General features: G+C 38.7%; 1 protein-coding gene across 1 annotated transcript in view; it reads right to left on the reverse strand.

Moving 5' to 3' along the window:
* LOC147576541 (uncharacterized) overlaps positions 1-14,692 on the reverse strand; it is a 95,319-nt gene that overhangs the window by 44,149 nt on the left and 36,478 nt on the right. The gene's annotated exons all lie outside the window — the stretch shown is intronic.

Consider the following 14,692-nt stretch of genomic DNA (forward strand, 5'->3'; position numbering starts at 1 on the left):
TTCTCCTTATTGTTATTGGGGAGACCCACAAAATGGTTGCTGGGAAACACACTTTTTGGCATCACAGATGGGACCTGTTCACAATTAATCAAGTTGAGCTAATCAAAAGAGAAAAAAAGAATTCAAAACCAAAAGGTTTTCATCATAAATGTTGTAGAACTATTAGACCCCATCCCGGTGTTAAAATTCCTGGGATTGCCTTCTAAAAATGGTCCTATCTTCAGCCATTTTGGTTTGGGCGCACCTAGATAAATTCTCATCAGCCTTTCCCCCACAAAAAAATTTCCACGCGAGGATTAACTTCTTCCTTTGTCATATGATGATTCATGCCCTCTTTATTTCTCAAAGTGCGAGAAACTAGTACAATTAAGGAGAAAAGAGGCTGGGCTAGTAAGTAGTAAGTTTACAATATCACATTTCTTTTTTTTTTTTTTAATGTTTTTAAGTTTATTTATTTATTTTTGTGAGAGGGACAGAGGGAATGAGTGGTGGAGGGGCAGAGAGAGAGGGTGAGAGAGAAAATCCCAAGCAGGCTCCGCGCTGTCAGCACAGAGACCGATGTGGGTCTGGAACCCATAAACCGTGAGATCATGACCTGAGCCGAAATCAAGAGTTGGACGATTAACCGACTGAGCCACCCAGGCGCCCCTACAATATCACGTTTGCAAAACAAGGCAAATTCTATCAATTAGTTGCAATTTATTTCTTTATAAAATCTGGTCATCTTCTTTACCACATATCCTCTTCTATTTATTCTAAAAGTAATTCTCAGTTTTCTGCCTCGTATAATGAAAGTGATTCTCCAACTTCAGATGATAAAAGCTATTACTGAGTAGTTGGGGGCCACAGGGCTCTGAGAAGTCAACAGGGTCCATTCGAGATCAAAACAGTCAAAGAGTAAAACTCCTACCCCCCAAAGGCTGGGCTGTGCATTCAGCTACCTCTTCCTGCATCTCCTTTCTTAAGATAACCCATCTCTGGTCCACCCTTTCCAAGGACAGAGCCCATGCAATTTCACAAAACCACTTCAAATTGTTTAGAGTACAAACCCTTTCCTATTTTTGGACAAAAGGGGAAAGACTGGAGCACGAGCTACATAACTGGTTCTATGACTCAACTAAACATTCAGCCGGAGGCAGCTTTGGTTTCCAGAAGGGAAGCCGTTACAACTCAGCCCATGGAGATCAGCTAAGATAACCCATCAGTATGGACACCATTCACTGTGGATTTTTCTAGTGCAGCCCCAATTTCAGAAAATGTTATTCATTTCAATGAAAAAGTATTAAACATGCACTAAATGGGATGCAAATTTATAACTCAAAAAGACTTTTTCTCTCAACTGACTCATAATTCAGGGACAAAAAAGACATTCGTCAGATAAAATATCCCCATTTCTAGCTGGGGAATTATTGTCACCATGAAGAATTTGGAAAGTATTTCTTTATAAGGGACAGCAGCATGAGTTCTAAGTCTTCAGTCCTCAGGCTCCCCAAAGGGTACAATATCTGGTGACTAGGGTATGGGTTTACATTTTCATTTTGAGACACACTCTTGACCACGGTCTCTTGACCCTTGATCTACCTATTGTGATATATTCATATCTGTCTGCATAGCCCTAAAGTAACCAGTTTCATCAATTCTATCAGCGCTATGGGAACTAGAACAAGGTAAGTGTGTTCTTTGACCTTAGAAGCTGTATGCAAGAGACTCCACCCAGTTGGCCCCTATAGCCACGGCCTTCCTGCTGATGACCGAAGGGTTCTTGTTGACTCTCTGATGTAGCCAGGGAGAAGGAAGAACCTCAGCCTTCTCTTCTACGTCACACACCAACCTGTCATTAGAGTTGTGACTACAGAAGACCAGTCCATACAGCGAAAGCGGAGCGCTCACAGTGGGTTTTGTTCTTGTTTTGGCTTTGTGGCCCAAACAGTGGGTTTTTTACATTTCTGAGAGAGACCATGTGAAACTCGAAAAAATCTTTAGAAAACCCCTTTTTTTTTTGTTTTTGTTTTCATTGTTTGGGTCGTTTTTAGCTGTGAATCTACAAAGCAGTTTGATCATTGTGTTTCTAAATTTACTGTTTGTAAGGGTCCATTTAAATTTCTGTTTGAAAGTAAAAATAATTCAGTATCGTGTATATTTTTTTGTGGTGGTGATTTAAGGAACATTATGTCTCCGTTTCATACACTCTGATCCTCTTATGTCCTACAAGCAAACAAATAACACTTTCTTGATTATTGGTAACCTACATTATTGTTCCTGGGGTGTTTGAGCTGAATTTCTGTGCAAATGTCTTCATAACTTAAATGAATAAGCAGACCAGTGCAGTCTGGCTCAGAGGTAACAAAGGGACCAGAGCTGTTTCTCTTTGTCTTGTAGGTTGCCCAGACTGATACAGAATCATCATGCATCATACCTAATTTATGTAACATACTTAATATTTTGATGGGGTATTGTTAAGTAAAATAACGTATTCAGGAAATTCAAGTAAGCCCTGGTTTATAAGCATTCGAAAGTACTTTTCCATGACCTTGTCAGGTCACTATTTCTTAGTTTTCTCTTGTCTTAAAAGATCTCATTCTAACAATTATACCAAGTGTATATGACTTTGGTGCTTTCACAAACATGATTTCTTGACACTCACGGTGCTAACCATGGTGTTATCATCAGCCCCATTTCAGGGTGATTAAAATTTCAGATTCTGAAATGACACTGATGAGAACTTATATTTTGGTCCTTTTAATTTTCTAGCTCTCTAAACTTGAGCGAGCTTCATGGCCTTTCTGAGCCTCCGTTTACTTATCTGTAAAATGGGGATGATAATTATATTTACTCCACAGGATCGTTGTGAGGTTTAAAGGAATAAAAGTGCTGAGTGTTGTGGTTGGCACATAGTAAGTGCTCAATAAATGCTGGTGTTTAAAGAGAAGGTGAACAAAGTTTATAGACATTTAGACATGTGTCCTTGATACGGCAAAGGCCAGGCCCCAGGTTGCTGACTTCAAAGCCACCGATGAAGTCCTCTCACTTTGTTTGCAGTGCAGCTGTTTTAAAGTGTGACTCAGCAATGTTCCTAACTACCTTCTGCCTACATACTGATCAAACGCAAAAGCACTTTTCCTCTTAACCAGTGGACTTCAAAATCTTCCATAGATGCCTTCATGAAAGTTAATGGACAACTGGGCCTTGTCCCGGTACAGGAAAATACAGCAAAGTTAAGTCATAAAGGCAAATCACTGGAAAAAAATATTCTACATAGATGAGATCCGGTAGTAGCTCAGTGTCCTAGTACAAAGCTGTTCCAAGAAGCAAGCTGGTAAGTGAGGAAAGGCTCAAAGTCTTTACAGCAATGTATTGTAGTCTATCTTTTATAACAGACATTCTTGGTACACATGATCCAGCTATTCCGTTCATTTAGAAGGAAAGGTGCATTGGCTTGAATGTATGGCAAGTGCAGGAACTCGCAAAGAGCAAGCCCCTCAGTACAAGTACCTTCAATCATCATACGTATATTCTTCCCTAGGTCTGTTGAGAAAGCTGATAAATGAAGCTCATTTTGGTACCGTGGTTCTCTGAGTTTCTTAATGAGGCTCTTTCCCTTGAGTTCTGAGTGGGGCCGTTCTCAAGAACAAAATCCCTTGTTACTGCTGCACATCTCTGCTCCCAACGTGCTTTCTGAGTCACATCAGTTTAATTTATTTACCCATCGGCTGCCTTCACTGCACGTTTGTGCCTTACTGATGTTCGTGGGGAGTATGTCATAATCACTGGCAATAAAACTGTGGTCTTCTATTTTTAACCATGGAGCCAATATCATTCTATTTCAGAAGTTAACGTTCTAGGCTCTTGGGCCCTAAATCCTAAAGTTTCTGGATGAGTTTTGATCCTGGAATCCTCAGAAACTGAGGGTGATGTTTTGTGATTTCAAGCTCAGCATTTTTTTTATGTGGAATTTTGCAAGTGATTTGCTGGAGGAGGGGTGCTCTGTTTTGTTTCTGGAAGAACTAAAAGAGGCAGAGATATGGAGTATAAATGTAGAAACAGAGCCAAAATTTACCTGACCCTTCAGTAGGATTTTTTTTAAGTTGGCTATTTAAAAAAATTTTTTTTAACATTTATTTTTGAGAGACAGAGACAGAGTGTGAGCAGGGGAAGGGCAACAAAAGAGGGAGACACAGAATCCGAAGCAGGTTCCAGGCTCTGAGCTGTCAGCACAGAGCCCAACACGGGGCTCGAACCCACAAACCACGAGATCATGACCTGAGCTGAAGTCAGATGCTTAACTGACTGAGCCACTCGGGTGCCCCAAGTTGGCTATTTATTATTATTATTATTATTATTGGGGACTTTCAAAACAATAGCTCTCAAATATTTAACCAAAAATATATAATGCAAGGTGGCTCAATTTTTTTTTATTTGGTGAAATGTCAGTTGGAAGATATCTTAATGAATACAGTGTAAAAAATATTTTTTGGTTTTGTAGGAGGCATAAGTTGTCAAGCACCATCTTAACTTCTTCATGAAATAAACAAAAACAACATCAGGGTTTGAGATTTTTTTTCAACCAGCACAAGGAAAATAAAAAAAAATTCTAGCCCAGGACCTCTGAAGATGACACATATTTTAATGGGGAAAAATAATAAACATAAATAAAATAAAAGCTATCTTGACGTTATTTGTCTTAGAGGAAAATTCCCTGGAACTTAGGCATCTCTTTAGATTCTTTCTTCAGCGGGAGACTCCTTCCAAAAAGAAAAGAAAAATAACAATTATATAGAATAATTGCAGAACTATGGTTGACAAGGGAAAAAGGATATACTAGTTTTCTGGTTTTAAAATGGACCCAGGCAGATCTTTCCAAATTCAGATCTTCCTAGTAAATGCAATATTATATTTCCAAATACAAACTCCACCTACTTTGTTTTATAAACTGTCATGTCGAATGCAGTTCCCTTAGATATTACAAATAAAATAGGATCTCTGTAGTACATGGCTCAATCCGTATAAAAAGATACTTAGGGAGATGATTCACTAATCAGGAACCTTGCAGACAGCAGAGAGAATAGACAATGGTACCTCCTATCTATGAGGACATGAGATTTTATGACCTGGAAAGATGTCAGTGGAATGGGCACTTGAAGGTCCACACTAGCTGCTTGGCATGGATCCTGGCACTATTTCCAGCCCTATTCATTGCTGTCTTCCTGCTGGGCGCTGGGTGACTCAGGGGCTTGGTTTTGGCACACACAGACTTTCTCCTCTGAATTCAAAGGCAGTTTAGTTCAACAGCCACCGAACAGAGTGGTTCATGACTCAGGAAACAACTGTTTGGTGGCCAAAGAGAGATGATCTTGCCATAATAGCCTGCAATCTGCTATCTCCTTCCTTCCTAAAAATCTCAAAGAGCCCAGGAAGAACTCAGCCCAGGGAGATATCAACTCTCAGGTAGAGAAGTGGATACAAAATTCTAGAGAGACCTGGTGCCTCTAGCCTGGGTAAGGGTCCCTACCCACCCTCTCAATATCACTATCCCCTCGCCAGAAGCAGAACTACTCTGAAAGGGTCCTGACTTAATTACTAATGATCTAGGGAAGTGATTTTTTTCCAACGACTTTCTATAGCTAAGGAAAGATGGGTCATCGCAGTTGTCACCTGGTTTCTCAGCAATCCAGGTTAAGAAGATAGGCACTAAAGGGGCACCTGGGTGGCTCAGTCGGTTAAGTGTCCGACTTCGGCCCAAATCATGATCTCGCCATTCCCAAGTTCGAGCTCTGCATCAGGCCCTGTGCTGACAGCTCGGAGCCTGGATCCTGCTTCGGATTCTGTGTGTCCCTCTCTCTCTGCCTCTCCCCTGCTCATGCTCTGTCTCTCTCTCTGTCAAAAATAAATAAACATTAAAAAAAAAAAAAGAAGATAGGTACTAAAAATCTACATGAATCACTCAACTTTTGCCATCCTTGAAGGTCAAGTGAATATCAAAAGAGATACTGGTAACTGAAATTAATGAAATGGATGGTGCTAAGAACCTAGTGTGGAAAAATGCCTATCTCTTCAATGGTCAAGCATCTCTCACCAGCACCAAATCCCAGGGAGGTTTTTATAGCTCACCAAAGCTTAACATGGAATTGTTTTTTCATTCTGAGGACAAGGTAGTGAGGAAGGGAGTAGGAGAGAGACAAAATCCCTCTCTGATGTGAAAGCAACATACGGGTTACAAACATAGTTTTGGATGCAGACCACCTGGGAAAAAATCCAAAATTCTCCCTATTGACCTTATAACCTTAGGCAAGTTGTACCATCTTTCTATGTCTCAGTTTTCCAATCTGTGAAGCAGGGACAATATAGGCACCTAAGACAAAGGGTTGTTGTGAGGATTAAATAAATTAAAATACATGAAGCACTTGAAACAATGCCCAACACATGATAAGCATCAAAAATTTAGCTAATATTACAAGAAGAGTTAAAAAATTTTTAAGTTTTAAATTACTTTAATGTTGAGTATAATTTTTTTTTTCAACGTTTATTTATTTTTGGGACAGAGAGAGACAGAGCATGAACGGGGGAGGGGCAGAGAGAGAGGGAGACACAGAATCGGAAACAGGCTCCAGGCTCCGAGCCATCAGCCCAGAGCCCGACGCGGGGCTCAAACTCATGGACCGCGAGATCGTGACCTGGCTGAAGTCGGATGCTTAACCGACTGTGCCACCCAGGCGCCCCGAGTATAATTTTTAAAAAAATAAAAGTTTTGACTCTTCCAGCATGTCTTCCTTTCTTTTGATCTCTCTTCTCCCTCCTCAAATATTCATTTTCTCTCACCCTTACTCTCCCGCACACAAATACACAAAAGCACACAGTCACACTTACAGGAAAAGTATTAAACAGAGTTTGTAAACAACACCTTGAATTCCACATGTCACATCAGTCCTGCTATTTGTCTCTAAAATATTTATAGCTTCATATGCCTTTTCAGAGATTTCTCATTTCTCAAAGGTAAAGCTATAGCCATCAACGATGGAGGGGAATGAACAATTGGATATGAATCACTCAGTTGTGCTACAGACTTCCACTTTCACCATGATGGAGTAATTAGTACTAGTCTAGTCTTCCTGCTGTGAACAAATATAAAACTGAAACAGAAGTTTTCACACTTTGGACAACAATCAGAGAAGGAATGTGATTCCTGAAAAAAGGAAAACACTTGATGTCAGCTACCTAATCACCTGCAGCTTTCTATCTAGAAATACCTTCTGGACTGTGGTGTGAGAAGGGGTAGCTCAGGCAAGGCACAATGATCTCAGTGAGCTGATGGGTAAATACTGGAGTTCAGGGTTGCTCAGGTGGCTGAAATGTGCATATCAGGTACCAGAGAGAAAGAGGCTGTAGAGAAAGAAAAACCTCCAGAAATATACATAAATATACATATGCATAGAAAAAAACCTCTGTGAGCTATGGCAGAGAATTACCATGAAAGTTTAAGCTGAACAAAGATTCCAGAGATTGCATAGGGCTTGGAGACACGTGAGATCTGACAAGGCAGAACAGAGAGAACCTCACTGCATATCCTGGGCATTCAGTTGAGATCTCAGAGGGCAAAATCTTAGGAACAGGGCTATTCTACCTCTAGAAAAAGATTTAGTCTATACTCACCCTAAAAACCTTAAAAACAAATCTCAAAGGATAAAGCAAATCTGTGAGTAAATTAACCACTGAACAGAATGAAAGTCAACACTTTTCAGAGGAAGAAAAATAATCCACTCACAACAATGTAAAATCCACAATGTCCAGTATATACACACACACACACACACACACACAAATCACTAGCTATTCAAAGAAACAGAAAAATACAACCAAGGGCAAAAAAACAGTCAAAATGAACAGACCTGCAGATAACACTGATATTAAATTGGTAGACAAGAACTTCAAAATATATTAAGAACTTTAAGCAGAAACCAGACATCATAGGTAAACAGATGAAGAATCTCAGTACAGAAACAGAAACTATAAAAAGTACCAAATGAAAATTCTAAAATTATGGTATCTGAAATAAAAAAATTACTGAATTGGCTAAATCATGGATTGGACACTGCAGAAGAAGCAATCAGAAAATGAAGCACTGAAAGTAAAAAAAAAAAAAAAAAAAAAAAAAAAAAAAAACCTGAAAAAATGACTAGATCCCGGGGACCTGAGGGATGGGTCTAATATAGGTGTAATTGCAGTCCTAGAAGGAGAGAAAAGAGATACAGATTGAGTCAGAAAAGTGACCAACTTTCTCCCTGGTATTTGATGAAAAATATCAACCCACAGATCCCAGAAACTCAACAAATCTCAAGATGCAAATATACTAGCAAAACCATACCTAGACACAGTATAGTCCCATTTCTGAAGCCAAAGATAAACAGAAAAATCTTTTTAAAGTTATTTATTTTAGTAATCTCTACATTCAATGCAGGGCTCAAACTCACAACCTTGAGATCAAGAGTTGTATGTTCTTCCAACTGAGCCAGCCAGGTACCCTGAAAAATCTTCAAAACAGCCAGGCAATCACGTACTGAGAAACTAAAATTTAAATATTGCTGACTTCTCATCAGAAACAATGAAAGCCAGAAGACAATGGAATGACCTCTTTAAAATGCTGAGAGGGGGAAAAAAAAACCTGTCAAATGAGAATTCTATCTCCTTCAAAAAGTGATGGCAAAATAAAGGCTTTGTTTAAAAGATAAACAAAAGCTAAGGTAATTCATCACTAGCCTACTTGCACTATAAGAAATGTGAAAGGAAGTCCTTTGGGCTGAAGGAAAATTGCATACACAAAGGAGCAAAGAACATCATATGTATATAACTTATATATACATAACTTTTTATTCCCTAATTTTATAAACTCCTTAAAAGGAGTGGTATAAAAATGTGGTTTATAATATATGCAGAAGTAAAATATATGAAAATATCACATTATAAGATTCTTACAATATACATGAAATGGCATCATATTAATTCATAGAAAATCATGAATCATTCATAGAAAAAATTTTAAATTAAGAATGAAAATAACAATTCCTAGACCAAACAGAAAAAAATAAAAATCAAAGAGTTATAGTTAAAAGCTAATAGAAGAGTTAAGACAGTGCTACAAAATATTAAATTATTATAGAAGAAGAAGGAGAAATGGAACAAAGACTGATAGAATAAATCAAAACCAAATAACATGAACGGTAGACTTAAACCCAACTGTATTAGAAATTACATTAAGTGGAAATTGATCAAACCAATTAAAGGCTGTTATTATCAGACTGTATAAGAAAGCAAGATCTAACTATGTATATCTTAAACATTAACATACAGATGAGTTAAAAGAAAAAAGAGTGAATATATATATATGTATTTACACACATACACTAATGATAAGAAGGCTGGAGTGTGATATAATATCAGATGATACTATATTAACAAAGATAAAAAAGAATATTTCATAATGATAAGAGTCACTTTATTAACAAGAAATAACAAGGGCGCCTGGGTGGCTCAGTCGGCTAAGTGTCCGACTTCAGCTCAGGTCACGATCTCGCAGTTCGTGGGTTCGAGCCCCACCTCGGGCTCTGTGCTGACAGCTCGGAGCCTGGAGCCTGTTTCGGATTCTGCGTCTCCCTCTCTCTCTGACCCACCCCGTTCATGCTCTCTCTCTGTCTCAAAAATAAATAAACGTTAAAATTAAAAAAAAAAAAAAGAAATAACAATCCCCAACGAGTATGTACCTATTAACAATGCTTCAAAATACATGAAGCCAAAACAAACAGAATTAAGGGAAAAAATAGACAAATCTATAATTACTGTCAGATGTTATTTCTCCTGTCTCAGAAATTGCTAGAACAAGTAAACGAAATATTAGTGAGAATATAATATTTGAACAATACTATCAACCAACTTAAGCACATTAATACTCATTGAACGCTATACTTAACAACTGCAGAATATACTTTTTTTCAAGTGCACAGGGAATGCTCACCAAATTAGAGCATACATGGATCCATAAAATAAGTTTAAATAACTTCCAAAGGATTATAATCATATATGGTATGTTATCTGACTATAAAAGAATTAAATTATAAATCATCAGCAAAAGCTCTAAAATAGCCACCAATTGAACTTTAAATGAATAATAATTTTAAAATATCATATCTGAAAAGTTGTGGGATGCAGCTAAAGCATGAAGCTAAGGGAAAGATTTAAAATAAACAATGTAAGAAGCTAGAAAAAGAAGAGGAAATAAAGCCAATAGGTAAGGATAAATGATAATTACAATAAAGATAAGAACAGAAATCAATAAAATAGAAAAAAATAAAATCAAGAGAATCAAATACGGGTTCTTTGAGATGAATAAATTTAATATATTCCTCTTTGATCAAGATAAAAATAAATGGAGAAAATACAAATTAACAATACAAATAATAAAAGAGGGACATCACTACATATCTTTCAAACGTTAAAATGACAATACAAGATTATTATGAATAACTTTATTCACAATAAATTTGACAATTTACTTGAAATAGAATTAGTGTCCTAGTCACTGATACAAGAAAAAATAGAAAATCCAAATAATCCTATATCCTTTACCTATGGGAGAATTAAAAACTTTCCCCAAAGAAAACTCCAAAGATGGTTCCACTGGTGAATTCTATGCAACATTTAAAAAAGAAATAATAACCACGTGCATAAATTCTTTCAGAAAATAGAGGAAGAGGGAATATTTCTTTTTTTACTTTATGAGGCTAGCATAACCCTGATAATAGCCAAGAACACTAAAGGAAAAGAAAATTATAACTAATATCTCTCATGAATATAGACAAAGATATTTAACAAAAGATTAGCAAATCAAATCCAACAACATATAAAAATGGCACTATATTGTGACCAAGGAGACCTTGTTCCAGGAGTGCAAAGTGGGTTTAATATTTAAAAATCAATGTAATTGGTGTGCCTGGGTGGCTCAGTCGGTTGAGCATCCAACTTTGGCTCAGGTCATGATCTTGCGGTTCATGAGTTCGAGCCCCACACTGGGCTCACTGCTGTCAGCCTGTCAGCACAGAGCCCACTTTGGATCCTCAGTCCTCCTCTGTCTGCACCTCCTCTGCTTGTGCTCTCCCCAAAATAAATACGTATTTAAAATAAATAAATATCAATATAATTCACCACAGGGGCGCCTGGGTGGCGCAGTCGGTTAAGCGTCCGACTTCAGCCAGGTCACGATCTCGCGGTCCGTGAGTTCGAGCCCCGCGTCGGGCTCTGGGCTGATGGCTCGGAGCCTGGAGCCTGTTTCCGATTCTGTGTCTCCCTCTCTCTCTGCCCCTCCCCCGTTCATGCTCTGTCTCTCTCTGTCCCAAAAATAAATAAACGTTGAAAAAAAAAATATAATTCACCATATTTACAAAATAAAGAACAGCGACATGATCATTTCAATATATGTCAAAAAGAACTTAAAATTCTACAACCATTCATGGAAAAGAAAAAAAACAACCAACAGTTGTAATGACGTGGTAATTATGGAAACTTTCTTAACTGATAAAGAGGGTGTACAAACAGCCTACAACTAAGCTTCCTCACCCCACTAAGTTCAGGAACAAGGCAAGAATGTCTTTTTCACCATTTCATAACATTGTCCTGAATATTTTAGTCAGGTCAACAAAGGGAAAAAAACAAAACAAGGAAACAAAAGTCATAAAGTTTGCAGGTCATGGGGGGGAAGAAGCAAAACTTTTTTTTTTTAATTTTTTTTTTCAACGTTTATTTATTTTTGGGACAGAGAGAGACAGAGCATGAATGGGAGAGAGGCAGAGAGAGAGGGAGACACAGAATCGGAAACAGGCTCCAGGCTCTGAGCCATCAGCCCAGAGCCCGACGCGGGGCTCGAACTCCCGGACCGCGAGATTGTGACCTGGCTGAAGTCGGACGCTTAACCGACTGCGCCACCCAGGCGCCCCAAAACTTTTTAAATTCATGGATGACATCTGTACTAGAAACAAGGATCAGGCCCCGACGTGTTACCGACCATGCCACCAATCACCAAACCACACTACCACGGAGACAACTGTCAGGAAATCCCCCTAATATTCTGGGCCCGACCTTTCAGACTTCAGACCAAAACAAGAGAAAAAGAACATTGCTAGGGAGGAATTGTTTTCTGTAATGGAAAGAACCCTGGGCTACAAGTGCTCTATTGCTGGATTTGCCGGTAAGAAATTGTGTGACTTTGATCACTTTACCTCATCTTTGCCTCTATAGCTTCATCTGTAAAATGGGAAAGGTGATCGTTTCCAACCCTAAGATTCCAAGTTTGGTCCTGAATAGGCAAATATTTGTTCATTAAACGTCCAGCCCTAGACAAAATTAGGAAGCGAGAGCGATGCTCCGTCATTTCAGGTTCCTGAGAGCACGGACGATCTAGACTCCAGGAGCTGTGTCACAAAAACAGACCAAAGATATATCTGCTTCTCACCGTCTTTCCCCATCATCTCTCACCTGCCATAGGTTTTTAATTGGTCTCCCTGTTGACATCTTGCCTGTCTTCAATCCACCCTCCACCAGCAGCCAAAGAGGTATGTTTAAGAAGAAGTCGGCATATCATTCTTCTGCTTAAAAACCCTCCAATGGCTTTCTCATTGATCTTGGAATTAAACCCAAATTCCTGATGGGCTAATAAGGCCTCAGTGATGTGGCTCCTGACTACTTCTCTGACCTCACCTCTCAGCCTTATCTCATCTTGCTCATTGCACTCCAGCTGCACCGATCTCCTGGCCCTCCTGCGTGCCAATCCTGTTTCGGCTCCATGGCCTTGATGTTTACAGGGAGGCTCTCCTTCCAAATCCGGACATGGCCGACTTCTCTTTTCTCCCAGACTGAAGAGGCTTCTTGCCCACCCTGTACGAAGTGGCTGCATCTCTGCCCTACTTCTTACATCTCTCTTACTTCAGCCCTATTTTCTTTACTCCTCAGTGCAGTCGGTAATTTTCCTACTTAGGCATTATCTGCTTCCTCCACTCTTGCTCCCAGCTGTTTCCCCTTATCTGGAGCAGTGTCTCGCATATATTAGATGCTCAATACACCTTTCTGACTGAGTAAATGAACTCCACCCTATAAGACTATGTGTCTTGCTTGAGCCGCCACTGAACCAGCCTGCCTCTGGGTCAGCCCAGACCAAATCCAGACCCTTCTCAGTCTCTTTTAAAGCAAGTCAATGCAGGGGCACCTGGGCGGCTCAATCAGTTAAGCGCCCGACTTCAGCTCAGGTCATGATCTCACGGCTCGTGGGTTTGAGCCCCGCGTTGGGCTCTGTGCTGACAGTTCAGAGCCTGGAGCCTGCTTCAGGTTCTTTGTATCCCTCTCTCTCTGCCCCTCCCCCGCTCACACTCTGTCTGTCTCTCTCTCTCAAAAATAAATAAACATTAAAAAATTTTGTTAAAATAAAGCAAGTCAATGCAATCTGTGTTATGCACAATAGGTTTATTAAGCATCATCTAAGTACTTGCTCTGTGGATGCCAAGAATATGACAGGATTCCTATCCAACAAGGCTCACAAACTAATGATGAAGAGAGGCCAATAATAATAATAATAATCAGATTTGGATGTTATAATATTCTAATAATTATTTGAATAATAATTATAATGACTAAAATTTTATGAATATTTTCCAGTGTTCAAAGCACTTTCCTATGAATTATATTATTTGACACCACGAGACTGGCCCCCTTTTTCTGTCATTGTTTTCCAGAAAGGAGTCAAACAAAAGAAAGATGATAGAAGTACCCTGACACAGCAGAAAGAGTATGGGGCTTGGAATCCACTAGAAGACCTATGTTCATCACTCTAAAATATAGTAATGACAATAATAAAAAACAGTATTTACTAAGAACCTACTATGAGCCCAAGCAGCACTAAGTTATGTCATACAATTAATTCAGAGTCAGTATATAACAGGTGACCTCAGGAAAGTAACCTATCCACTTTAAATTTCAGTTTCTTGTCCCTAAAGTGGTGAAAAGTCACATGGTTATTGCCAGAGTTTGAAATAATATACAATGAGTAGTTGGCATATTGGAGAAACTGAAAATATTAGTGTTATTTTTAACAATCACTCCAAATCATATTTATTCTTGAGTTGCAAGGGTGGTTCAATACTTGTAAATCAATCAGTGTGATATATCACATCAATAAAAGAAAGGATAAGAACCAAATGATCATTTCAATAGATGCAGAAAAAGCATCTGACAAACTACAACATTCATTCATGACAAAAGGTCTCAACAAAGTAGGTTTAGAGGTAACATATCTCAACATAATAAAGGCCATATGAAAACCCCCCAGCTAATATCATCCTCAATGGGGAAAAACTGAGAGCTTTTCCCCTAAGGTCAGGAATAAAACAAGGATATCCACTCTCACCACTTTTATTCAACATGGTACCGGAAGTTCTAGCCACAGCAAACAGATGACAAAAAGAAATAAAGTCATCCAAATCAGCACGGAAGAAGTTAGACTGCTATTTGCAGATGACATGATACCATACAGAGAAAAGCTTAAAGACACCACCATAAAACTGCTAGATAGTTCTGAATAAACTGAATAGATACTGAATAAATTCAGTAAAGTTGCAGGATACAGAGTCAGTCTATAGAAATCTCTTGAATTTCTATACAC

The sequence above is a fragment of the Puma concolor genome, chromosome D1 (assembly GCF_028749965.1).
Source record: "Puma concolor isolate L17-30 chromosome D1, mPumCon1.1.hap2, whole genome shotgun sequence".
NCBI classification, from domain to species: domain Eukaryota; kingdom Metazoa; phylum Chordata; class Mammalia; order Carnivora; family Felidae; genus Puma; species Puma concolor.